This window comes from Mobula birostris, chromosome 3 (genome assembly GCF_030028105.1).
Source record: "Mobula birostris isolate sMobBir1 chromosome 3, sMobBir1.hap1, whole genome shotgun sequence".
NCBI lineage: Eukaryota > Metazoa > Chordata > Chondrichthyes > Myliobatiformes > Myliobatidae > Mobula > Mobula birostris.
In genome coordinates this window covers 15,801,639-15,828,847 of record NC_092372.1, presented here as the reverse complement: position 1 = coordinate 15,828,847, position 27,209 = coordinate 15,801,639, and the positions used below count along the sequence as shown (strand labels likewise).

General features: G+C 41.6%; 1 protein-coding gene across 10 annotated transcripts in view; it reads right to left on the bottom strand.

Moving 5' to 3' along the window:
- Positions 1 to 27,209, bottom strand: part of znf532 (zinc finger protein 532) — a 177,346-nt gene that overhangs the window by 88,427 nt on the left and 61,710 nt on the right. Inside the window, exons 1-2 of one of the 10 annotated variants that reach the window (XM_072252262.1) lie at positions 23,690 to 23,796; positions 22,554 to 22,659 (exon numbers count right to left, since the gene is read on the bottom strand). The exons of 4 other annotated variants lie outside the window; for them this stretch is intronic. The gene's annotated coding sequence lies outside the window, so the exon portion shown is untranslated. Of the gene's footprint in view, positions 1 to 2,039; positions 2,176 to 22,553; positions 22,958 to 23,689; positions 23,797 to 26,786; positions 26,891 to 27,209 lie in introns of those variants that run through there. 5 more of the 10 variants (XM_072252271.1, XM_072252270.1, XM_072252263.1 and 2 more) reach the window with 5 other exon arrangements.

Below are 27,209 nucleotides of genomic sequence, written 5' to 3'. Positions count from 1 at the left end.
TTTCCCCCTTCTTTTCCAGTCCTGATTAAGCATCTTGGGCCAAAACGTTGACTGTTTATTAATTTCCATAGATGCTGCCTGACCCGCTGAGTTCCCTCATAACTTTGTGTGTGTTGCTCTGGATGTCCAGCATCTGGTGAATCTTGTGGTCTATGACCCTCAGATTCTTTTCTTGGCACATGAACACTCATCAAATACAATTGAAATGGGATTGAATTCCTCAAACTCACTTTGCTGTTTGATTAAGCACAATTGTAAACCATTCCTCTGCACCCCCACCACCACTACTTTATCACTTCCTATCAGAACCACTATGTACAGACACTCCCTTTACTGAGCATCACTTTATATATATATATAATCAATCTATATATACAAGCTATTTTATGTGTTTATATTTATTGTGTTTTTATTACTGCTTTATTTTTTTGCACTGCATCAGATCAGGAGTAACAATTATTTCATTTTCCTTTACAGTTGTGTACTAGAAATGCCACTAAACAACCTTGAATCTTGAATTAATGCTAGGTTCTAAAGGGCATTGCTCTTAATACTTCAGCACCAGGGATTCAGATAGATAGACAGATATACACACACACACATACATATACACATACATACAAATATATGTCTAAGACTTTTGCACAGTACTATAATAATTTTATATATTGCGATGTACTGCTGCCACAAAAAAAATTTCATGACATCTCTAAGTGATGATAAACCTGATTCTGATATGGGCCCCTATTGTGGACTGAGAGTGGGAAGGGGGCAGGGAGAAGGGAATCATGGTTGGGAAAAGGGGAAGGGAGAGGGGAGGGAGTGGGAAGCACCAGGGAAATATTCTGTATGGATCAATAAACCAATTGTTTGGAATCAAGTGACCTTGCTTGGTGAAATACATCATTCGCATCAACTCAAATCAGTGAGGATTATGCCGGGCAGCCCTCCAGTGTCGCCTACAACTCACTAACCCTAACTGCATGTCTTTGGAATGTGGGAGGAAACTAGAGCACCCAGAGGAAACCCTCGTGGTCACAGGGAGACAATTCAAATTCCTCATAGACAGCAGAAGGAATCAAACTTCAATCTTACAAGCTAGCGCTGTAAAGTGAGTGCACTAACTGCTACGCTACCATACCGTACATGTTCCAGCATTCAGAAGCAAAGATGAGAAAGGACTAATGATGAACTTCTAAGTCAGAATTGTGTGTGACTTGGAGAGGAACCTACAGGTGGTAGCATTCCCCATTGAAACATACAATGAAATGTCAAATAAAATCAGTGAGGATCAAGCTGGGCAGCCCACAAGTGTCGGCACGCTTCTGCGGCCAACACAGGATGCCCATAACACAGTGACCCTAACCATCTTTTTACTAATGGAGGAAACCAGAGCACCTGGAGGAAAACCATGTGGTCATGGGGAGAGTATACAAATTCCTTACAGACAGTGGCAGGAATTGAACCTGGATTGCCAGCACTGCAAAGCCCTCATTACCGCCTCTATTTTACTCCTGTATCGGCATTGCTTTCATCCAGCCACATCAAGAAACTAAGCAGGTTACAAATCTGGTACTTTTGCAAGATAAAGTTCCCTCAACAGTCATTGAACTGATCGGCGAAATGTTTGTAAAAAAAAGTCAGATTCAGGTCCAGATTCACATTCACTTATTTATCACATGTGAATCAAAACATACAGTGAAATGTATCAACGCACACAAAGATGCTGCCCGGCCTGCCAAGTTCCTCCAGCATTTTGCGTCTGTTGCTTGGATTTCCAGTATCTGCAGACTTTCTCATGTTTGATCATCATCATCATTTATATTAACAACCAATACAACCCAAGGATGTGCTGGAGGTCACCTCCAAGTACTACCGTACATTCTACTGCCAGCATTAGCATGCCCACAATGTTCAGCAAACTAACACAAGCAAAAACAGTAACAACAGCAACAAGACAACAGGAAATCAGACCCTTTCCCAACCTCCCACCTAGTCACACACACAGACAGGCCTCCAAACCCAGGACAGTCTCTGACCTCGAATCTCCAGCACTCAAACTCACAGATTTGGGGGTCTCCAACTTCCAGTGCCTGGGCTGGACTAGACTAGCAGTATTGGAGAACACAAAATTATTTGCAAGACTAGAATCTCAGTCTGCATGGACACAAACACGGCTTTTGCTGAAGAGCATAGCAATGAATCTGTCACACGTGACTGAAGCAAAAAATCCATCCCTGTAAATTCCGGCTTATGATTCAGTACATGGGAACACTGTGTTTGGATTCAGTTACAAGAACAAGACAAAACATTGCATTCAATTCCACGACGTGCCAAATAATTTTGATTTCAGCATGACCTTCGGTAGAGCACACAGGAAAGATGAATCACCAAGAAACGACAAAAAAAGCAGCTAGGCTATATATGTTTACTGTTCACTCATTCCTTCCACAAATAGCACAAAAAGATCAATGAAAGAAATTCACATACAATTAACATTTCTATTTATGGTTATCATAATGGTAAAAATGATAGAACATAGAACATTACAGCACAACCTTTGACCCACGATGTTGTACCAACCTTTTAATGTACTTTAAGATCATTCTAAACCTTCCCTCATCACAGTGAGGTGAAGACTCCATTTTTCTATCCACCATGTTTGCATCTAAGAGTTTCTTAAATGCCCCTAACATATCTGGCTTTACTGCCACCCCTGGCAGGAGATACATAATCTGGAGAAATTGAAAAATCAAAATTTGCCAACACTTCACTACAGACTAGGCAATTAGTGACGTATGGTAAACAGTCAAAATCTCTTAATAGTTTGATGGATAAAAACTGAATTAAAAAGCTGAAATGGGAAGACAATCATCAAATTACAAGATGTTTGAATTTGCATCTAATGACTTTGATCTCTTATGGAAGATTTGCATTTCACAGCACAGAAGCCAAAATACTCCTCCTGTACCTAATAAAGTGGTCACGGGGTGTCTGTTCATGCTCTTCTGCTGCTGTAGCCCAGCCACTTCAAGACTCGATATGTTGTGCATTCAGACATGCTCTTCTGCACGCCACTGTTGTAACTTGAGTTAGGGTCGTATTCCAGTCAACCTGAACCAGTCTGGCCATACCCCTCTGACCTATTTCATTAACAAGGCATTTCAGCCCACAGGACTGCCACGCACTGGGTGTTTATCATCTTTCACATCATTCTCTGTAAACTCCAGAAACTGCTAAAACTTAAACTCATGGACGTTTCTATCCTTAAGTGACTGCAAGAGCCAAAGTATTCACGGCTGAAGCACTTGCAGCCATGTTCAGCTAGAAGCACCTTTTTGTGGACGGTGTGCTTGCCAATGACTGGAAAAGAACACAACAGTCCTTGTCAAGGTTTGCCCTAAGCAGGTATGAAACAGAGAACGCTTGTGCCTCATGAGCTGTTCTCAAAATGAGACAAGCATCAACTGCTGCTGGAAGATTACCAACTCAATGAGAACCTACTGTGAGCTGCCCAAATTCTATTAGTTTTCCGGTGTAAGGAGATGCACGGAAGTGAACGCTGCTGATTAGCACATTCTGAGATGTATTACGTGCTGAAAAAGACCCTGAAACTTGGTGCAGCCACCACAAAGGTTCGTCGGGAAGCAGCTCTGCCACAATGAACAGAGAAGCAGCAGGATCCTGTGTAACTGCTCTCAAGCGCTTCACTGGGGTACTGTTCAAGGAGGAAACACTGTAATCGCTGATTAATTGCACAGGCATTGACACATCAGAAGAGAATATATGGATTTGATGGCACAATGAATGGAGGGAAATACATGTACCGATCATATTTTCTGTACTATTATGAACACTGCAACCATCTGGCTCCTGAACCATAAGGGATAATTTCATTCCCCCCCAACAATGAACTGATTCCACAACCTATAGACTCACTTTCAAGGACTCAACACTCAACAACTCATGTCTCAGTATTATTCATTCAATTATTTGTTTATTTATTTGTTTTTTTTTTGTATTTGCAGTTTATCTACTTCTGCATATTGGTTGTCAGTCCTTGTCTGTAGTCTTTCATCCATTCCATTGTATTTTTGTTCTACTATGAATACCTGCAAGAAAATGAATCTCATAGCCGTATGTGGTGTCATATACGTACTTTGGTAATAAGTTAACTTCAATCTTTAAACAAAGGTTTTTATAAAAACATTTTAAAATTCTTTCCTCAGAGGCATTGAATAGAAATGATCACTTTTAGCTTTGCCTAAGATCTTCACTGTCACAAAAGGAATGGTAGCGTAATGCTATTGCCACACCAATTCCACTACAGCCTGTAAGGAGTTCGTACAGTCTTCCCATGCCTGTGTGCATTTCCTCCAGGTGCTCTGGTTTCCATCCACAGTACAGGTTAGTAGCTGAATTCATCACGAGGGTAGCACGGGTTCACTGGGCCAGAAGGGCCTGCTACTAAATCTCTAAATAAATAAAAGCCCAGCTTCACCCAATTCAATTTACTTCATGTAATATCACAAAACTGCCAAGAACACTGAATACCAGAATTCTGCAGATGCTGGAAATCCAAAGCAACACACACAAAATGCTGGAGGAACTCAGCAGGTCAGGCAACATCTATGGAAATTAATAAACAGGCGATGTTTTGGGCTGAGACCTTTCTTCAGTAATGAAAAGGAAGGGGGAAGATACCAGAATAAAGGTGAGGGGTAGGGGAAGGATAGCTAGAAGATGATAGATGTAGCCGGGTGGGTGGAAAAGGTAAAGGGCTGGAGATGAAGGAATCTGATAGGAGAGGAGAGGAGAGAGGAGGAAGGGCATCAGGGAAGGTGATAGGCAGGTGGGAAGAGGCAAGAGGCCAGAGTGGGGAATAAAAGAAGAGGGAAGGAGGAGAGAATTTTTTTACTGAAAGGAGAAATCGATATTCATGCCATCAGGTTGGAGGCTACCCAGATGAAATACAAACTATTGTTCGTCCACCCTGAGAGTGGCCTCATCATGGCACATAGGAAGCCAAGGACATGTTGGAACGGGAATGGGAATTGGAATTCAAATATTGAATACAGCTAAGGCCATGCAATAGGACAACATCCCAGCTATAGGCACTGAAAACTAGTGCTCCAGAATCAACGTTGACTGTTTATTTCCCACCACAGATGTTGCTGAGTTCCTCCAGCATTCTGCGTGCATTGCTCAAGATTTCCAGCATCTGCAGATGCTTCAGTATCAACCTCAGCTATGTTCCAGGATAGATGGCAAGGTAGCATAAGGGGCAGCAGACCAGCATAGCAATTGACGTAATGCTTTACAGTGTGAGCCATCGAGGTTAAAGAACTGCTTGTCTGGTAGAATTTGTACATTCTCCCCGTGAACTTGTGGATTTTCTCCAGTTGCGCCAGTTTCCACCCACATTCCAAAGACAAACGGGCTAGGGCCATGATTAGTAAGTTGTGGGCACGCTGTGTTGGCACTGGAAGCATGGCAACACATCCTGACTTCTTCCTCCTTCCTTCCCAGTCCTGATTAAGGGTCTCGACCCAAAACACCAACTGTTTCATCTCTCTGTAGATGCTGCCTGACCTGCTGAGTTCCTCCAACATATTTTGTGTGTTGCTCAGGATTTCAAGCATCTGCAGAATCTCCTGCTCAGATCATATTCGTCAATGACACAAAGAATGCATTTCACTGTATGTTTCAATGCTTTGATGCACATGTGACAAACAAAGCTTTACTGGTGTCTTCCAAATTGGAAAAAAGTTGTGCAGGTACAGCCAAGGAAAATACTATCTGGCTAATTAACTCCAGGTCTGTTGCAAAGCAAAGAAATTCACTCAGAAGTTGGTGCGAATGTGGAACGAGCTGCCAGCAGAGGTGTTTAATGTGGGATCGATTTCAACATTCAAAAGAAATTTGCATAGGTACATGAATGAGAAAGGTGGGGGTTAGGGCTATGGTCCAGGCGTGGGTCAATGGCACAAGGCAGATTAATAGTTCACCACATACTAGATGGACCGAAGGGCCTGTTTCTGTGGTGTAGTGTTTTATGACTCTACATCAAGAGAATGACAGAAAGTAGCAGAGACTGCTGCTTTCAAGCAACACTTGGTTCACTTCCCCACCAACATTTTGTTTGGGTTTCAACAGGACTACTCGCTAGACTACATCATAGCCTTAGTATAAAAGAGGCAAGGTGACTGTCTTGCCATCAAGGCAGCATTTGAAATGGGTAAAACCATCCCAGCCATTGAACACTTCTACATGAAAGACTGTCGCAGGACAGCAACATCCACCATCAGGAATCTCTACCACCCACGACATGCTCTCTTCTTGTTGCTGTCATCAGGAAGAAGGGTCAAGAGCCTTGTGACTACTCTTTGACCACCAGGCTCTTGAACCAAAGGGGAGAACTTCACTTCCCCCATCATTGAAATGTTCCCACAAGCAATGAACTCACTTTCAAGGACTCTTCATCTCATGTGCTTGATATGTATTGCTTATTTATTCATTATTATTATATCTTTCTTTTTGTATTTCCATAGTTTGTTGTGTAACACACTATAAAGTTTCATTGCTAATGTAATGGCCTCTCTGTAATGTTTCACTGCTAAGGGGTGAGGAGGTCTCAGAGAATTAGGAGACCACCGGATAGGCTGGCCTACGTAGCACCAAGGGAACAGAGTGTGACCCCTTCCATTTTAGGCAGCTAGGTCACTACCTTGTACACCTGGATTGGACTTTGTGTTTTGTTGGAAGGGCTGACAAATTATCTCAACGTCATAAGGACATGACTAAATTTGGTGGGGGGGAGTGTAACACACTATAAGGTTTCACTGCTAATGTAATGGCCCCTCTGTAATGTTTCACTGCTACTGGTAATGTAATGGTTTCTCTGTAATGTTCCACTGCTAAGGTAATGGTTTCTCTGTAGCAACAATGTTTGGCTTATGACTAGAGATAATGGGGCATGTCAGCCAATGAGCGGGATGTTGTTCTTTCTTGTGTGTCTGGGAGCAGTAATTTCGCAGTCTTTTTGCCGGGGGGGAGATGAGGAGAGGAGACGCGAATGGAGAGTGTTGGTAGATCGACAGACGGAGTGGACTTGAAGCGAGGGTCCAAAGGTCAGCAATGAGCAAAGGAGGTCGACGGTGGACAAACTGCCTTATCAGCAAGCTCCAATGTTTGTGGATTAGACAGTTTCATGAGAATGGGCCCTTTTCCTTTCTTTGTTTTCTTTACTAACCACACAGTCAAATTGAGAATTATAAAACTCAATCGTTTAATCACATTTTGTGTACTGTTTGTTATTTCGTGGTACTGACTTGTAACGGAGACACATAGCGCAGCATCCACCCGAACGAGATTTCTTAAGTTTGGCCAAGCCAGGGGTGGGGGGGGGGGTAAGAGGGGAGTTTCATCCCCTAGATTAAGCCGCTAGCCAAACCATGAATTATAGTTGTTTTCTGTACACTGGTTGAATGCCTTAGTTGGGCGGCCTTTCACTGATTCTATTATAGTTATTATTCTATAGGCTTGTTGAGTACAGCCACAAGAAAACAAATATCAAGATTTTGTATATAGTACCTATAAAAAGTATTCACCACCCTCTCTTGGAAGTTTTCATGTTTTATTGTTTCACAACATTGAATCACAGTGGATTTAATTTGGCTTTTTTTTAACATTGATCAGTACAAAAAGTCTTTCATGTCAAAGTGAAAACAGATCTCGACAAAGTGATCTAAATTAATTACAAATATAAAACACAAAATAATTGACTGCATAAGTATTCACCCTCCCCCTTTTAATATGACACACCACATCATCACTGGTACAGCCAATTGGTTTTAGAAGTTCCATGATTAGTTAAATGGAGATCAGTTTTTCTAAACCTGTGTGCAATCAATGTAGTAAAAATATATCTGTATCTGGGAGGTCTAACTTGCAGGATAGTCGGGATCCTAGCAAAAACTACACCATGAAGATAAAAGAACACTCCAAGCAACTTCGCAAAATGGTTATTAAAAAGCACAAGTCAGGAAATGGATAAAAAAAAAATTTCCAAGTCACTGAATATCCCTTGGAGTACAGTTAAGTCAATCATCAAGAAAAGGAAAGAAAACGGCACAGCTATAAATCTGCCTAGAGCAGGCTGTCCTCAAAAAACTGAGTGACCGTGCAAGAAGCAGACTAGTGAGAGAGGCTACCAAGAGACCTGTGACAACTCTGGAGGAGTTACAAGCTTCAGTGGCTGAGAAGGGAGGAACTTCATATACAACAACAGTTGTCCCGGTGCTTCACCAATCGCAGACTTCTGGGAGAGCGGCAAAGAGAAAGCCACTGTTGAAATGTTCGCCAGATGGCATATGGGAGACTCAGAAGTAAGCTGGAAGAAGGTTCCATAGTCTGATTAAAGTCAAAATTGAGGTTTTTGGCCATCAGAATAAAGGCTATGTTTGGCATAAGCCAAACACCACACATCATCAAAAACACACCATGAACAAGCAAAAATCTGCAGATGCTGGAAATCAAAGCAATACACACAAAATGTTGGAGGAACTCAGCAGGCCAGACAGCATTCATGGAGAAAAGTACAGTCGACGTTTTATGGTGGATGCATCATGCTGTGGGTATACTTCACTGCTGCAGGCTCTGGAAGGCTTACAAAGGTACAGGGTAAAATGTATGCAGCAAAATATAGGGAAATCCTGGAGGAAAACCTGATGCAGTCTGCTAGAGAACTGTGACTTGGGAGAGTTGTTTTCCAGCAAGACAATGATCCCAAGCATAAAGCCACAGTTACACAGGAATAGCTTAAAAACTACAAAGTTACTGTCCAGGAGTGGCCAAGTCAGACTTGAAAAGGGCTGTTCATTCACAATCCCCACGCAATCTGACAGAGCTTAAGCAGTTTTGTAAAGAATGGGGAAAAATTGTAGTGTGCAGATGTGCAAAGCTGATAGAGACCTATCCACACAGACTCAAGGCTGTAATTGCTGCCAAAGGTGCATCTACTAAATACTGGCTTGGTATTAATTATGCAATCAATTATTTTGTGCTTAATAATTGTAATACATTTAGACCAATTTGTAGAAAGCTGTTTTCACTTTGACATCAAAGAGTCATTTTTGTTGATCAATATCAAAAAAGCCAAATTAAAATTCACTGTGCTTCATGTTGTACAAACGTTTGTAAAACAATAAAACATGAAAACTTCTGGGGGGGGGGGGTGTGAATACTTTCTATAAGCACTGTATGTATGTACTTTGATAATAAAATTTACTTTGAACCTTGACAGAGAGCTTTGGTGAAAGTGAGGTCAATGGGAGTAAAGAAGAAAGTGAGCCAAATGGCCTAATTCTGCTCCTATATCTTACAGTAAAACATTTCAATGTGGAGTTGTTGTATTGGCATCTAATTTTCATTTTTTAAACATAACTTTCTTTATGCTTGCTTATATACTTGCATAATCACTTGTTTATCCATGAGCGTTCAGCTGCTATTCAGTCATTTTCAGTATAGCTGTATTTCAGTAATTCTGTATTATTTTAGTTTCTTTGTAATCCTAAGAGATCATAAGGCCTAAGTAAATCACAGACCGTCCTTGTTATGTCATAGGCCATTTTAATCAAAAGAATTTCCTTAACACAAGGGATTCTGCAGATGCTGGAAATCCTGAGCAACACACAATTCAATCCAGTTCCTCGAGAATTTTATGTATTTTGCAAAAGAATTTCCTTATCTGTCTACTCTGAGCTAGTTTCAGTATAATGAACAACCACAATGCAAGGTTCTTTGTTCTCAGTTTCCTCCCTACTTAAAGTAGAGTGAGTTTGTTAGTCAGAGCTAGTTACTTGCTGCTGTGTTTTCCTGTAGTTTCTTTGTTATAACAAAGAAATCTAAAAGCCACAAGATTTACACATCCTCAGACTTAACTTTCGAAGAGTCCTCTGGGCAATATTATCTCCGGATCCAACATTGTCATTCCTTGCACTTACGAAAATGGTTCTGATTGGAGGGTTTAAGATCAAGGTGCAAGTAGATAAGACTAGGCAGAAGACCAGGCTGGCGTGGCTTAGGTTACTGCGCTGTGGTACTCTATGACTCTGTGACTTTTGATGACTTTCTCTATAATTGTTCCCATCCACTATTAACACTTACTTGCACTGTAGAGCACTGATTAAAATCTGCTGACAACTAAGACAGATAATTTCTCAAGAATGCCAACAGGAGTCATGGAGTAAAGGAGGACAGAAACAGGTCCTCTGGCCAAATTCGTCAAAGGTAATCAAGATGTCAATCAAAGCTAGACCCTCTTCCCTATGTTTGACCAATATCCCTCTAAATTAGAGGTTCTCAACCTTTTCCATGCCATGGACCACTACCATTAACCGAGGGGCTCATGGACCCCAGGTTGGGAGCCCCTGCTCCAAACCTTTCTTATCCATAACAATTTCACAAATTAAAAAACAAAATTGCTGGAGATAATCAGCAGGTCAGGCATCTTACATGGAGAGAAAAGCACTTAATACGTTAGATAATTGATCCTTCATTAGAACTGGGTAAAAGTTAGAAAATGGTCATTTTTAGGGTAGTACCTCATCTATTGGGTAGATGATACAGCCCCAGGACTCAACACTGATCTCAAAACATTTCAGATAACCAATCTCCTCTGTATTAGAAGTGGCCTGTTCTACTGTTGCATCACCGTCTGATATGGAGGAACCAATGCACAGGATCAGAGGAAACTACAGAGGATTGTAAAACGGACTCATCACAATGGTAGAGGAGGCCATGGGTCTCATGGGCCTCACACAATATGCGAATGGGAAGTAGAATTGAAAATGCCGCAACCAGGAACTTTTGACTTTTGTGCTGGACGAAGCAAAGGTACTCGATGAGGTAGTCCCAATTTTAGCAGTGATGGTTGAGAGGAAACATCGTGCACTGGGAACTTAAATTGTTAACTAAATGGACCCCATACAGTAGTTATGCCAGCCGGTAGTATAGTGGCATCAGCACCGGACTTTGAAGTGAATGGTCCCAGGTTCGAATCCATCCAGTCCCTTGCACACTTTCCATCCATGCTGAACTGAGTGCCGAACTAGCAACACAATCTCGTAAAGAACAGACAAATGCTAAGAAAATGGGGAAAAAATGCTGCCCAACGCACCACAAGGCGTGAAAAGGAACAACAACAATACAGTAATTATGTTGAGAAACTAGAACTGTAATTCTACATACAGAGATGGACAAGGGACAATTCTAATAGAAGTATTCAAGATTCCAAAGGATTTTAGACAGAGTAAATGGCACAGTAGAGTTTTCAGTGGTAGGAGAGTTGATAAGTTGTCACACTTTGAAATACACTTCCTGAAAGAGCAAAGGAAACAAAACTAATAGTCCCTCTTAATAAGGAATTGGATATATAATTGAAATGGTAACAGAGCAAGTGTGTTAAGAAAATTGCTCCAAACAGAATAATACATCACAGAGGGGAGCTATTATAGATGTTTCAATGGAATGTAAACAAGGCAAAAGAAGTTGTTTTGATACAAGGAAAAGAACCCCAGTTCAGGTTCAAATACCACCCCAGAAACATTGAACTTGATCCAGATACAATTGCCATTAAATCATCAAATACTCATTAAAATCCTGACCTATTAATGTCCTAAAGGGAGTTTGTTATCCCTTAATTGGTCTGGACTACATACAACTTCAGTCATACGAAAAAAGGTTGGCTAGTTTTTAACCCCAGAAGATAGATGGGAAAGAGCAATAAATGCTACCTTCCAGGAATAAATGACAGAATACTTCAATCCCTGTTGTGATTCCCAGAATGTAATTATCTAGAAAACATATAATCAACACCTCATCAATTCGAAGCCAATTTCACAAAAGTGAAGTTTATGCCAACGAACAAAGCACATGGGACATTATAGAGGTGTCAAAACTAGTGCAAATTCTCTCAATCTAGACTTCTGTGAGATATGGAACCACATGCTAACTAGGCAATTGCAGTGAACGTTTGACATTTTCGAAAAACTGTACGCTGTTCAAAAGCTTTTCTGGTTCCTGGCCCACAATTATTTTTTTCTTCTGATTTATATTTTTGTAATGCATCTTATCATAGCTCCCTCTGTAATGCACCATTCTATTTGAAACAATTTTGCGAACACTTTGAAACAGTTATTCAATTATCTAAATCTTTCTGAGATCCAGCACTGACTTCTATTCTCCCAGTTTGGTCTCTGCACTGCCAATAACCTCATTTTTACTCCCTGAAGTCTAACTATAGTAATTACCAACAACAGCAGGTACCATGAGGACCTGGTTTTACCATACTTCAATTTTTTTTTTAGGAACAAAAAGTATAATCACGAAACCTAATTTCCCTCGGGATCAATAAAGTATGACTATGACTACTCATCACAAGGTGTCAGGCCCTGAAGGTGTACCTGGTAGGGCACTGAAAACCTATGCCAACCAACTGGCAGGAGTGTTCAAGGACATGTTCAATCTCTCACTGATGCAGTCAAGGATCTCACTTGCTTCAAAAGGGCAACAATCATACCCGTGCCCAAGGAGAGTAGGGTGAGTTGCCTCAATGACTATCACCCAGTTGTACTCACGTCTACAGTGATGAAGTGCTTTGAGAAGCTGGCCATGTCTACAATCAAATGTCTAATCAAGGACCTGGACCCGTTACAATCTGCCTATCAGCACCATGGGTCTACAGTGGATGCAACCTCACTGAGCCTCACTCAGCCTTGGACTACCTAGATAATAGCAATACCTACGTGTTTGTAGATTACAGCGAAGTGTACAACACCATCAAATCCTCGGTACTAATCAACAAGCTCCAAAAGCTGGGCCTCTGTACCTCCATCTGCAACTGTATCCTTAACATCCACATCAGCAAACCACAGTCAGTGCAGGTCACACATAACATCTCCTACTTGCTGACCTCAAGAATGCATGCTTTGCCCACTGCTCAAATCCCTCTACTCCAATGACTATGTGACTAGGTACAGCTTAAATGCCTTCTATAAATTTGCAGATGATACCATTGTTGGCAGAATTTCAGATGGTGATGAGTCATACAGGAGTGAGATAGATCAGCTGGTTGAGTGGTGTCATAATAACAGCTTTGCACTCAACGTCAGCAAGGCCAAGGAACTGACTGTGGACTTCAGGAAGGGAAAGTCGAAGGAACACACACCAGTCCTCATCAAGGGATTAGCAGCGGAAAGGGTGAATAGTTTCAATTTCCTGTGTGTGTGTCATCAACTCTGAAGATCTATTCTGGGCCCAACATGTTGTTACAATTACAAAGAAGCCATGACAGAGGCTATTTTCATCAGGAGTTTGAAGAGACTTGGTATGACACCGAAGATTCCAGCAGATTTCTACAGATGCACCGTGGAGAGCATTCAAACTGGTTCTATCACCGTTTGGTTTGGAAGGGCGACCGTACAGCATTGGAAATAGTTGCAGAAAGTTGTGAACAGCCAGCTCCAGCCTCTCCAATATTGAGGACATCTTCAAAAAACAATGGCTCAAAAGGTGGCATCCATCATTAAGGATCTCCATCACTCACGAGGTGCCCTCTTCTCAATGCTACATTCACCGAGGTGGTACAGGAGTCTAAAGACACACTCAATATTTTAGGAACAGCTTCGTCCCCTTCACCATCAGATTTCTGAATGGACAATGAACCCAAATACATTACCTCAATTATACTGTACTTATTGTAATTTAGAGTTTTTAATTTTGTCTTGCAATGTAATGCTGCTGGAAAACAACATCTTTCACAACATATGCCAGTGATATTAAGCCTGATTCTGATAATTCTCAGCTTCATCTCTCCATTACCATCTCCTTAAACTGAGTTCTTCTGTCACCCTCCAACCAAATGCAAGGACTGCATGAAAATTACTACAATTGTTCAGCTGTCAGCTGTTTGTCCACAACACAGCCAGACAGGTTTTCTGTGAGATTTCCCCCTCCCTTCTCTGGGGCTAAATCCATAGCTCAGCTTCTCATGCCATCTCTCCATCTTGGCTGCTCTTTCTCCACGAACCACTTCCCATCGTTAGCTGCATCTGAAGCAGGGGTTCCCAATCTGGGGTCCACAGACCCCTTGCTTAATAGTATTGGTACATGGCAAAAAAAAAACCTTGAGAACCCCTGCTCCAAAGGTAACCTGAAACAATCAATTTTCCCCATTCCTGGCCACAGTGAGCATTTCCTTCTGCTCAGTTACAGAGAGTCCCCCTTTTCAAAGCTACAATCAACCAACCCACTCTACAACAAGTTCGGCTTCATCCTCTTTTGTCCAAGAGACATTTAGAGAGGCAGTTAAATATGCATTGTAAAGGATATGGACCTAATGCAGACAAGTGTAGATGGACGAAAGGTTAGCACGGCCATGGGTTGACCAAAGGGCCTGTTTCTGTGCTGTATACTCCACCTTTGCAGTCTTAGTCATACTTTATTGATCCCGGGGGAAATTGGTTTTCGTTACAGTTGCACAATTAAATAGTAATAAAAATAGTAACATAAATAATTAAATAGTAATATGTAAATTATGCCAGGAAATAAGACCAGGACCAGCCTATTGGCTCAGGGTGTCTGACCCTCCGAGGAAGGAGTTGTAAAGTTTGATGGCCACAGGCAGGAATGACTTCCTATGACACTCTGTGTTGCATCTCAGTGGAATGAGTCTCTGGCTGAATGTACTCCTGTGCCCAACCAGTACATTATGTAGTGGATGGGAGACATTGTCCAAGATGGCATGCAACTTGGACAGCATCCTCTTTTCAGACACCACCGTCAGAGAGTCTAGTTCCATCCCCACAACATCACTGGCCTTACGAATGAGTTTGTTGATTCTGCTGCTGGGGTGTCTACTGCTGCATGTCTCCACTCTTGCAACGTTCCTTCCCAAAACCACACCTTGCTATCCTGAAACACTAGACTGCAGATGCTGGAAATTTAGTGCACCACACACAAAATGCTGGAGGATCTCAGCAAGTCAGGAAGCATCTATAAACAGATGACACTTCAGGCTAAGACTCATCCTAAGGTCCTGATGAAGGGTCTTCACCCGTATCATCGACGGTTTATTCCTCTCCATAGTTCCTCCTGCATTTTGTGTGCAAATTACTCTGCGTAAAATGGCTGGATTAGACCCAGTCTTCCCCCACTGTCAGTAACTGTGTTTCCAGCAGACAAGATCCTCAGTTGTAGAACTCTATCCTTACTCCTCAGCCTATCACCTCCTCCTTCAACAAACTCCAAAAGTTCCATCTTTTTAGCTAAACATTCAGCTGCCTTCTTTAGCTCAATGCTCTCTGCTTAAACAATGACGTCTTTGAGCAAATAAAATCATGAGGGGCATAGACAGAGTGAATGTACTCAAAAACATGAGAAATTCTGCAGATACTGGAAATCCAAAGCAACGCACACAAAATGCTGGAGGAACTCACTCAGCAGGTTAGGCAGCATTTATGGAAGGGAACAGACAGTCTACGTTTCAGACCACTGTCCTTCTTCAGGACTGGGTGCCAGAATAAAATGGTGGGAGAAGGGGAAGGTGGATAGCTTGAAGTTGGTAGGTGAAGCCAGGTGGGTTGGAAAGAAAAGCATTGGAGAAGAAGGAATCTGATAGGAAGGAAGAGTGGACCATGGGAGAAAGGGAAGGAGGAGCGGACCCAGGGAGAGGTGGTAGGCAGGTGAGAAGAGGCAAGAGCTCAGAGTAGGGAATAGAAGAGGAGAGGAAGGGGAGGGAAAAAAATTACCATAAGGAGAAATCAATATTCATGCCATCAAGTTGGAGACTACCCAGACAGGGTGGCCTCATCTTAGCACAAGTGGAGGCTATGAACTGACGTGAAACGACACGAAAATTATTGTCATCTTTGAAGATATGATAAACTTAGTCTATATGCTTTGATGCACATGAGACAAATAAAGCTAATCTATTTTATCTTTTAATCACACTATTTTAAAAATCAGCTTCCATAGGTTCTCATTTTTACAGCCTTTGTTGTCGTACAATAACATATAGTACTCAATGACCCAAACGAGAGAATCAAAAGAAGAAAAAATAAAATACAGGTTAATTGGTTACGTGGGTCCACACTCATTGGGCCAGAAAGACTTGTTACCAGGCTGTATCTCTAAATAAAAATAAAAATTAAAAATAGAAACTCAAAAGGGAAAACAGAGAACACTGTTCAGGATCACTAGAGAAGGACACGTGCAAAAATTCAAACCAATTACCTATGTTGACCCTGCTGTATAAAAATTCACAACTGGGTGTGCAAGCTCTCACAACCAATTAGTGGCTGACCTCAGGCTTTCTTTGTATAATTTCTGAGCTGGCCATATATCTCAGCCCACTCAATATGTAGCATCCCATCAAACACATCTTTACCTCACCCCTTCTTTCCGCTTTCAAATGGGATCACTCCCTCTGTGATTCCCTTGTTCATTTGTCGCTCCCCATTAATCTCATTCTTAGTACTTATCCCTACAAGCAGAAGTGCTACACTTGCCTGTTCACCTCCAGTCAGAGCCCTAAACAGTCCTTCCACGTGAGGCAACACTTCACTTGCAGACCTGATGGGGTCATCTACGATGACCTCCTCTACATTAGTGAGACCCAATGTAGATTGGGGGACCACCTTGTCGAGCGCCTCTGCTCCATCCGCAAAATATGGAATATCCCTGGTGGCCAACCATTTTAATTCCTATCCCCTTTCCTATTCCAGCATATCGGTCCATGGTCTCCTTTTCTGGCATGATGAGGCCACTCTCAGGTTGGAGGAGCAACACCTCATATTCCATCTAGGTAGCCTCCAACCTGATGGCATGAACATCAATTTCTCAAATTTACAGTAATTCTTTCTCCCTCCCCCTTCCCTCTTTTCCCTTTCCCCACTCTGCCCCCTCACCTCTTTGCCTCACCTGCCTATCACCTCCCTCTGATGCCCCCCCTCATCCATTCGTCCCATGGTCCACTCTCCTCTCCTATCAGATTTCTTCCCCAGCCCTTTACCTTTCTCACCTTCTTCTTCCCAGCTTCTTATTTCATCATCGACCTAGCATCATCCATCACCTTCTAGCTATCTTCCTTTCCCTCCACCCCGCCCCCCAACCTTATTATGGGACCTTCTCCTATCCTTTCCAATCCTGAGGAATGGTCTGGTCCAAAACGCAAAATGTTAATTCATTTCCATAGACGTTGCCCAAGCTGCTGAGTTCCACCAGCATGTTGGATGTGCTGCTCTGCGATTCTGCAGATGCAGGATATCTTGAGCAACACACACAAAATGCTGGAGGAACTCAGCAAGTCAGGCAGTATCTATGGCATGAAATGAACAGGTGGCATTTCAGGCTAAGACCCTTCAGCAGGACTGGAAAGAAAGAAAGCAGAAGCCAGAACAAAGAGGTAGGGGGAGGGGAGAGAACAAGCTGGCAAGAAATAGGTGAGTCCAGGGGAGAGGGAGTCCTAAAGAAAGGTCTTGGCACAAACGTCAACTGTTTATCCATTTATGGCCTGCTGAGTTTCTTCAGCATTTTCTGTGCATTGCCAAGAGGGATGTTTGGTGGGTGGGAGAGGAGAGATGAAAGAGAATGATGTGAGAAGCTGGGAGGTGGATAGTTGGAGGAGGTAGAGGGGAGAGGAGGGAATCTGATTACACCTAGTGTCTACCTGCAGTGCACTTTCTCTGTAGCCATTACCCTTTATACTGTATTGTTACTGTTTTACCTTGTTCTAGCTCAATGCATTGTTTATGAATTGATGTGTATGAACAAACTTTTCCCTGTACTCAGACATGTGACAATAGTAATCCAGTTCCATTTCCAATTAACAGATAAGAGATCGAGCTAAAGATTAACTTTTATTTGCCACATGTACACTAAAACATATGTCTCTTGCATCAGGTTGTGCTGGAGGCAGCTCACAAGTGCCGCCATACTTTTGGCACCAAAGTATGCCCACAACATACTTCAAAGTTCAAAGTAAATGTATTATCATAGTACGAATTTGTCACCATATACAACACTGAGATTCATTTTCTTGCGGGCATATACAATAAAGCCAATAACCAAGAATCAATGAAAGACCGCGCCAACAGGGTGGACAACCAGTGTGCAAAAGACAACAGATTGTGCAAAAACAAAAAAAAAGAGAAAATAATAATAACAAGAAGAAGAAGAAATAAGAAATAAATATCAATGAGATGACAAGTTCTTGAAAGCGGGTCAATAGGTTGTGGGAAGAGTTCAGTGTTGGGGCAATTGAAACTAAGTGAATTTATCACCTCTGGTTCAAGGACCTGATAGTTGAAGGGTGATAACCATTTCTGAACCTGGTGGTGTGAGTCCAGAGGCTCCTGTACCTTCTTCCTGATGGCAGCAGCGAGAAGAGAGCATGACCTGGGTGGTGGAGGTCCTTGACAATGGATGCTGCTTTCCTGCAACAAAGCTTCGTGTAGATGTGCTCAACAGTGCAGAGGGAGTCACCCATGATAGACTGAGCTGTATCCACTTTCCACTCAAGTGCATTGTTTCCAGACTGTAACCCTAAGCCTCTTCATCTTAGAATGTGGCAGGAAACGAGAGCAAACCCATATGGTCACAGGGAGAACACCAAACTCCAAGAAGAGGAAGCGATGACATGGGAGGGGAAGAGAAGGGGTGAAGGGGAACACAAGAATGAGGGAAAAACAAAGATGGCAGGGGAAGGTGGAGAGCAGAGAGGAGCGGTTACCAGAAGCTAAAGAAATCAATGACGAAGAATATGAGATGTTACTCCTCCATCCTGCGTCTGTCCTCATCGTGGCAGTAGAGGAGGCCGTGGAATGGATGTCAGTGTGTCTCAGTAGCAGTGAAAATGAAATTTAGCAGAGTCTAACTAAAACCTCACCTGGTTTAGGAAACTTATTGTCCACAACTTGATAGGCCTCAGTGCAACCCTAGACCCACAGCAATAGAGTTCTGAACAGCTCTTATAGGTCACACAGTAAAATTCCACAGTGGTTCACACTGAAACTCTTAAGAAAGGCAGCAGTTAATAGAAAGTCCTGAAGTACTTTACTAATGCATAGATATGAATAAGGTGGCACCAAGTCACAAAGCTATTAAATGTTGACAGGCCTAGAAAGAGCAGACATGGAGAGGGTGGTTTCTATATTGGAGGAGTCCAGGACCAGAGGGCACAGCCTCAGAAGAGAGGGCCATCCCTTTACAGCAGAGATGAGAAGGAATTTAGTCAGAGGGTGGTGAATATGTTGAATTCATTGCCACAGATGGCTGTGGAGGCCAAGTCATTGAGTATATTTAAAGCGGACGTTGATAGGTTCTCGATTAGTCAGGGCATCAAAGGTTACAGGAAGAAGGCCAGAGAATGGAGTTGAGAAGGATAATAAATCAGCCATGATGGAAAGGTGGAGCAGACTTGATGGGCCAGATAGCTTAATTCTGCTCCTATGTCTCATAGTCTTATTAGGATTTGGCCAAAGTAATAGGTTTTGAGGATGTTTCAAAAAGGGAAAAGAGTGGAGAAACAGGAATTGTGGTAAGTTCAAATTGTAGAATATGGGAAGCTAAAGGTGCAGTTCATAATGGTGGAATAGAGAAAAAAGCAGATTACTCTGAAATCACAGAAAACAGAAGGAGTAGGTCATTCGGGCCATCACACCTGTTCTGTCTATCTCAAGTAGCATATTCCTGCTCTTTCCCCATACGCCATGATGCCTTTATACACCTAGAAATGTATATTTCTTAGATATATTCAGCAGCTGCAGAGTTCAAAATAAATTTATTATCAAAGTATATCTATGTCACCATATAGTACCTTGTCCAAGTACATTTATGCCGCCATATAAAACCTTCAGATTTATTTTCTCGGAGGCATTCACAATAGATACAAAGAAATAGAATGAAACCAATGAAAAACTACACACAAAGACAGACAAAGAACCAATTTGCAGATGCAAAACAAACAAATAAATAAATAAATAAATAATATTGAGAACAAGAGTTGTAGAGTCCTTCAAAGTGCATCCATAGGTTATGGAATCAGTTCAGTGTTGAGGTGAGTAAAGTTATCCACACTGGTTCAGGAGCCTGATGACTAAATGTTATAACCTGCCTTTACAGCCCTCTATAGTAGATAATTCCACAGGTTCACCACATCCAAATAAAAAATAAATTAACTCATTTCAGTCCTACATGCTCTGCCCTGTAACCTGTAACCGTGCTCTCAATTCTAGATGTCCAAGCCAAGCCTAGTCAGAACTTCTTAAGTTTTCTCAAAGCTAGGTCATGACACTTACTCTTGCCAAAGACAAACTGCTGGAGGAAGTCATGTAGGTCAAGCATCAGCTGTGGAGGCAAAAGAATAGTCACCATTTCAGATCAAGACTATGCATTGAGATCTTCTCTTACCAGAGATGGACATTGGCTGGTAATTTTCAAAATCTGCCTTTTAAAGCATCCAATCCATGCCAGCTCCCAGCTCCAATCCACCTCTCATTAATTTCTCTAAAAAATGTATTCACTCTCTCCTATAATCTATTAACTCCACCTTGATTATTCTTTTTGTTCTGGGGTTCAAGGAGGAGTGGTGGGAGAGAGGGGGAAAAGAAGAGGTGTGGGGGGAGGTGGGGGGAGGAGTGCTGGAGGAAAATCCATGGAGGGATCTAAATGTGAAGATGAAAGTTAAATAAAACCATAGTAGTTGGGGTTAGGAAGCCAGTATGATTGCAAACAATGAAGATATCATGAATGTGATACTGGATAAGCTGATAAATAGGCAGGAAGGTTCCGGAACATCTCCATGATCTCCATCAGCGCAAGTGTACCACAAGGCTGTGTGCTTAGCACCTGCTCTATTCGCTTTACAGTCTAAGCACAGGTCTAATACCATATTTAAGTTCACTGACAACATCACTATCATAGGCTGAATCAAAGGTGGTGACAAATTAGAATATAGGAGGGAGATTGAAAATCTGGCTGAAAGATGGCTCTTCTCAATGTCAGCAAGACCAAGGAGCTCATTATTGGCTTCAGAAGGAGGAAACTAGAGCCAATACTCAGTGGGGGAATCAGAGGTGGAGAGGGCCAGCAACTTTAAATTCCTCGGTGTTATCATTTCAGAGAACCTTTTCTGGGCCCAGTATATAAGTTCAATTGCAAAGAAAGCACAGCAGTGCCCCCACTTCCTTAGGACTTTGCAAAGATTCAGCATGGCATCTAAAATTTCATCAAACTTCTATAGGTGTGTGGTGGAGAGTATATTGACAGGCTGCATCACAGCCTGTTATGGAAATACAAATGCCGTTGAAAAGAAAATCCTTCAAAAAGTAGTGGATACAGTCCAGTCCATCACGAGTAATATCCTCCCCACTACTGAGCATATCTACATGAAACACTGTCACAAGGAAACAGTATCCACCATCAAGGGTCCCCACCATCCAGGTCATGCCCTCTTCTCGCTGCTGTCATCAGGCAGAAGTCATCAGGAGCTTCATGACTCAAAACACCAGGTTCAAGAACAGTTATTACTCTTCAGCCATCAGGCTCTTGAACCAAAGAAAGATACCTTCACTCAACTTCACTTGCCCCATCAGTGAACTGTTCCCAGAACCTATTGACTCACTTTCTAGGACTGTTCATCTCATGTTTTCGATATTTATTGCTTATTTCCTATTATAGTTTTTTTTCTCTCTTTTTGTATTTGCACAGTTTGTTGTCTTTGCACACTGGTTGTCCATCTTGTTGATGCGGTCTTTCATTGATTTTATTATGGTTATTGAACTTACAGCATATGCCTCTAAGATAATGAATCTCAGGGTCGTAATGGTGACATATTTGTACTTGGTTAATAAATTTACTTTGAACTTTGGACGAGTTGGTTTATGAAGGATTGGAAGCCAGCCCAGAAAGCATTTGACTAGTCGAGTGAGAGAAAACAATAGTTCTGCTGACCAATTATTCCCTAGCCAAGTCAGTATCATCACACCAAACAGCAACCAACTGAGACTGAATGACTTGGAAAAACTTTTTTAAAATCTTAATTCCACAAGACCATATAGTAACCGTAGTTTCTTTTTGGAAACTGAGTCGGGTAGCATCAAGTCCTCATCAATGTCATGCTGTAATCCAAGAGAAGGCCCAAGAGTTGGTATGAATGACAGTACTTCCTTTGTCTGTGAGGCATGCAGAAACTAGAGTCTATTCTGTCAGGAATTATGCACTACTAACATATGGTGAACCTTTTTCTAATGTAAAAGCTTCTACCTGAATACTAAACAAATAAATTTCACTATGATCAAAACATCAGCAGTGAGAAGTGGGCCCCTGGACCTTGCCCAATGGATTTTGTTGTGCGTTGACACCAGTAGGCCAAAGATCCTGCAATCTGACCTGCTTGTAAGCCAATAAAGCAAAAGAAAATGCAGGGAGAGACTGTGACACAGAGAGAATGTGCAGGGAAATAAAATAAATTGTTTAAACCATCAGTTACTCACCCTGAATTAGGCCTCTGCTGCCACTGAGAAGCAACCAAGAACCGTCGTCATTTTCTGCGCCTTAGTGTTCATAAAAAGATGAAAAATCCATCCAAAATCCTGGTGGCTGTAATTTTCCGATTTTAAAGAGAATACCAAAAAGTTTTTTTGTGCCCGAAATTACTGGCAGCAAAAGAACAACTTAAATACAGTAACCCAGAAAAGAATAAAAATGTATAACCTGGGTAGGAGGCCTGAGCCTCTTTCAGGTTTGTTGGCATAAAATGCTCAAATTTAACTACTTCCAATAATATTTTGGTGCATTCTAGACATTATTTCCACCTCAGAGTGTCGTTTTGAGAAAGCTGGTGGCCATGATCGAAAAAGCCCTCTGGAGAATTGTGAGAAAACAAAGAACATTTCCTCCCTCCTAAGGCTTCAGAGAAACCAGCGTCAGGAAGGCTTTTAAAAGGGAGGTGTCAATCAGAGGCCCCAGAAGGCTTTGTGCTAATATTTAAGTTACAGAAACAGATACACTTCTATAACTTTCCTTTTTTAATTAAATGTAGGTGACAATTTATTTAAAAACAATCCTAGTTTTGTTTTACATATATTATTTTATGCAATATATTGTCAAATTCAACTAGTTAAATTTATGACCATAATTCTCCTGGCATGGTGACTTGCATAATGTAGGATGCCGTTCTTGTAGTCTCCTGTGTTATAGTACAAAACTGTGGGGTTTTATGACCCAGATATAAAGATATTGCTAACCACTTTTTATTTTAGAAAGTTCATGCTCTTTAAATTAAAATACAACACCAAAATACACCTCCATCTTCTCTGCTAGCAACCCAGCAAAGCGTGTCTTTTCTGCCCCATGCTATGCACTAAAACCCCACTTTGCAGAACTCTAATTAGCATAGAAATAAAAAAGATGGTTCCAGATTTAAATATATGTCCCTGATCCATACACACTGTAGCTCACAGAAAGTAACAGATTACCCCCAATGAATCCACCATCTTTTTTGTAAAGGGAACACACAGACCTTCCTTCAGACTTGAATCCCTTGCCTCAAGACAGTGAAACAATTATTTTGATAAAGATATTAACAAACATGCCCATTTATAAAGTATTTAGCATACTATCCACATACCAGAATAGTGTGTCTAGGGTGCAATCATGCTGTTTTGGATGGTACCTTTCTGTAAGCTTCTTGTAAGACTGCCATGAAGGAGGAAGCAATGTAACTCAGTGACTGCATTGTTCATGAGCTGATCTGCTTCAAACCAGTTCCAGCCGGTTCCAGCCACCCCACGTACAGCTATGGAAACCTGTACTGCAGCACATAGTCTTTGCCTCTGCTTATGCCACATTACTGCAAGGTTTTTACACCCAAAATCTTTGCACTTTAAATTCTTCTTTTCAAAAAAAAAGGCTGCACCTACTGAATAAAGCCAGGCTCCTATTTTTACCCCTCTTGCATGCTGCTGCGATCTCTGGAAAAGCCCATTGCAATAAAGATTTGTGACATTGCAGTCTGAAATGGCTGCACAGTGCCCTCACAGAAATAAAAAAAATCACAGAGGCAACCGATAAACTTAATGCTTTCCGGTCATATTATGGAATATTCACTGAGAGTGTAGTCTAGATTATACCAAATTTTAAAAAAATAAAGGAGGTGCCACAAAGTTGTTTATTTTTCCCTAAAAGCTGTGGAAGCAAATGTTTGCTGTTAAATCAGTAAATCAAATGCCTTCACCACTTTTAACCAGGAAGAGTCACCGTGATTTTATTGGGATTTATGGGATCTGACATGCTACAGCAAAAGGAATGCAGATCACAAAACACCAGCCGTTTTGCTGTTTTTAACCACACCCTGAAGCAAGCAGCCATTTTAGAAGCAACTGTACATTCTGCCAATTGTTAAATCTTTTTTTACCCAGCAGGGCCCTGTCTTTCATTTTAGCACCTCAGACTCCCAGTTGTCAGCAACCTTGGGAACATTCTTTCCTTTAATAGAAAATTCCCAGTTATCCTCCTTGTTGAAGAAAGCTATTGCGAATCCACTTATGACAAAAAAAGAATCCAGCAGACTCCCAGTGCAAAGAAATGATATTTTACACAAAGTTTTCCTCTCAGACATTGGAAGCCTAAAAAACCTCACAGGGATACATATATATATTTTAAAAAGTTTCACTACCAGCTCGATTAAAAACACAAGAAAAAGTGGAAAGGGGGAGGGGTATTATCAGTACGGACAGCTTCACAGTTTGGGCCACGACATATTAACCGTTTCATGTCCAGTCGCTTAAATAGACAGCATTTGAAGATCAGCTTGCATCCATATATTGTTCCTTCTTGCAAAGGTGACAGGCCAGAACATTAGACTTTCTCCCATCCAGTCCATCAAAAGTTAATAAACAGCTACATGTCTTGCTTGCACAAGATTTAAGGCACTTTGCCAGCCTAGTGAACTAAATGGCATTCACATAAACCTATTTCCTGTCAGCTGAGAATAGGGAATGCTTTCTTAAACCCAGCATTCATTAATTCTTCCAGCTGCACAAATCAACACCAAAATAGCTGACAAATGGAGGATTTCATTTAAAAAATTTGGGAATGCGGTCTGGTTATGCAAGAGTGCAGAGTTTTGCCTGAAGCTAACAGGAAAACCAGCTGAGTATCCTTCTGTACACAAAGAAATACACCAGTTCCTGTTAAATTTAAGCAAAATCATAGTTTTTTTAAAGTATTTGACAACATTTCATTGATAATCACATCAACGCAAACTATCTTAAACACAACAGATTCTGCAGGTGCTGGGAATCTTGAGCAACACATACAAAATGAAACAGAATCAGGCTTAATATCACTGACGTATGTTGTGAAGTTTGCTGTTTTGTGGCAGCAGTACAGTGCAATACATTTAAAAAATATAAAATTACAGTAAGAAATTTACATAAAAGTGCAAAAAGAGAGCAAAAATAGTGAGGTAGTGTTCATGGCTGGGTTCATTGTCCGTTCTGAAATCTGATTGCAGAGAGGAAGACATTAAGTGTCTGTCTTCAGACCCCTGTGCCTTCTCCCTGACAGTAGTAACAAGAAGAGGGCATGTCCTGGGTGGTGGGGGATGATGGATACCGCCTTTTTGAGGCATAGCCTTTTGAAGATGCCCTCGATGCTGGGGAGGCTCCTCACGATGGACCTGGCTAAGATTTACAACCCTCTGCAGCTTTTCCCTGTCCGTGCATTGACCATACCAGACCGTTTTGCAACCAGTTAGGATGCTTATCAAGTCTGCTCCGTCATTCGATCATGGCTGATTTATTAAGAGAGCCAAAGTATTTGAATCTTCAATAAAGCTTGTGCATCTAAAGTTTACTTCCGTCCTCCAATAGGCAGTCAACAGCACTCAGAAATCTATAAACTACTTGTTTATCTTGAAACAGCTGGTTGCAGCATTGGAGTCGAACTACTGCCAACCCAGATACTGTGTAGCTTCCTAAACAAGCTGCAGCAGGAAACTTAAGGGGTAAACAGAACCTTAATCGATGCTGTGGATAGCCTGTCCTATCTAAAGGTTCAGCTCCTTTACCAAGACGGCATAATGTGTCCCCACTATTAAGTACATCTACGTGGAGCAGCATCTAATCATCAAAAGACAACACCCCACCCCCATCTTCATCCAGGCCATGCCATCGAGAAGGAGGTACAACAGCCTTAGGTCCCATACCAGCACCTTCAACCATCAGGCTGCTGAATGAGCATGAATAACTTCGCTCAACTCAACACTGAACTGATCCCACAACCTACAGACCTCACAACTCATGTCCTCAGTATTATTTATTTACTTACTTATTTATTGTATTTAATTTGCATAGTTTGTCTTATTTTGCATGTTTGCTTTTTCAGTCTTTGTATTTTTTATTGATTCTATTGTATTTCTTTGTTTTCCTGTGAATGCCTGCAAGAAAATAAATCTCAAGATAGTATATGGTTACATAAGAGCATAAGACATAGGAGCAGAATTAGACTATTCAGCCCATCGAGTCTGCTCCGCCATTCCATCACGGCTGATCCCGGACCCCACTCAACACATACCTTCTCGCCATATCTTTTGATGCCCTGACTGATCAGGAAATGATCAACTTCCGCCTTGAATATACCCATGGAATTGGCCTCCACTGCAGTTTGTGGCAGAGCATCCCACAGATTTACTACTCTCTAGTTAAAAAAAAATTCCTCCTTACCTCTTTACTAAAGGACGCCCCTCAATTTTGAGGCTGTGCCCTCTAGTTCTGGATACCCCCACCATAGGAAACATCCTCTCCACATCCACCCTATCTAGTCCTTTCAGCATTCGGTAGGATTCAACAAGATTCCCCCGCATTCTTTTAAATTCCAGTGAGTACAGTCCCAAAGCTGCCAAACGCTCCTCATATGTTAACCCCTTCAATCCCAGAATTATCCTCGTGAACCTCCTCTGGACTCTCTCCAATGACAACACATCCTTTCTGAGATATGGGACCCAAAACTGTTGACATAGCTCCAAATTCAGCCTGAAAAGTGTCTGATAAAGCTTCAGCATTATCTCCTTGCTTTTATATTCTATTCACCCTTGAAATAAATGGCAACATTGCATTTGCCTTCTTTACCACAGACTCAACCTGTAA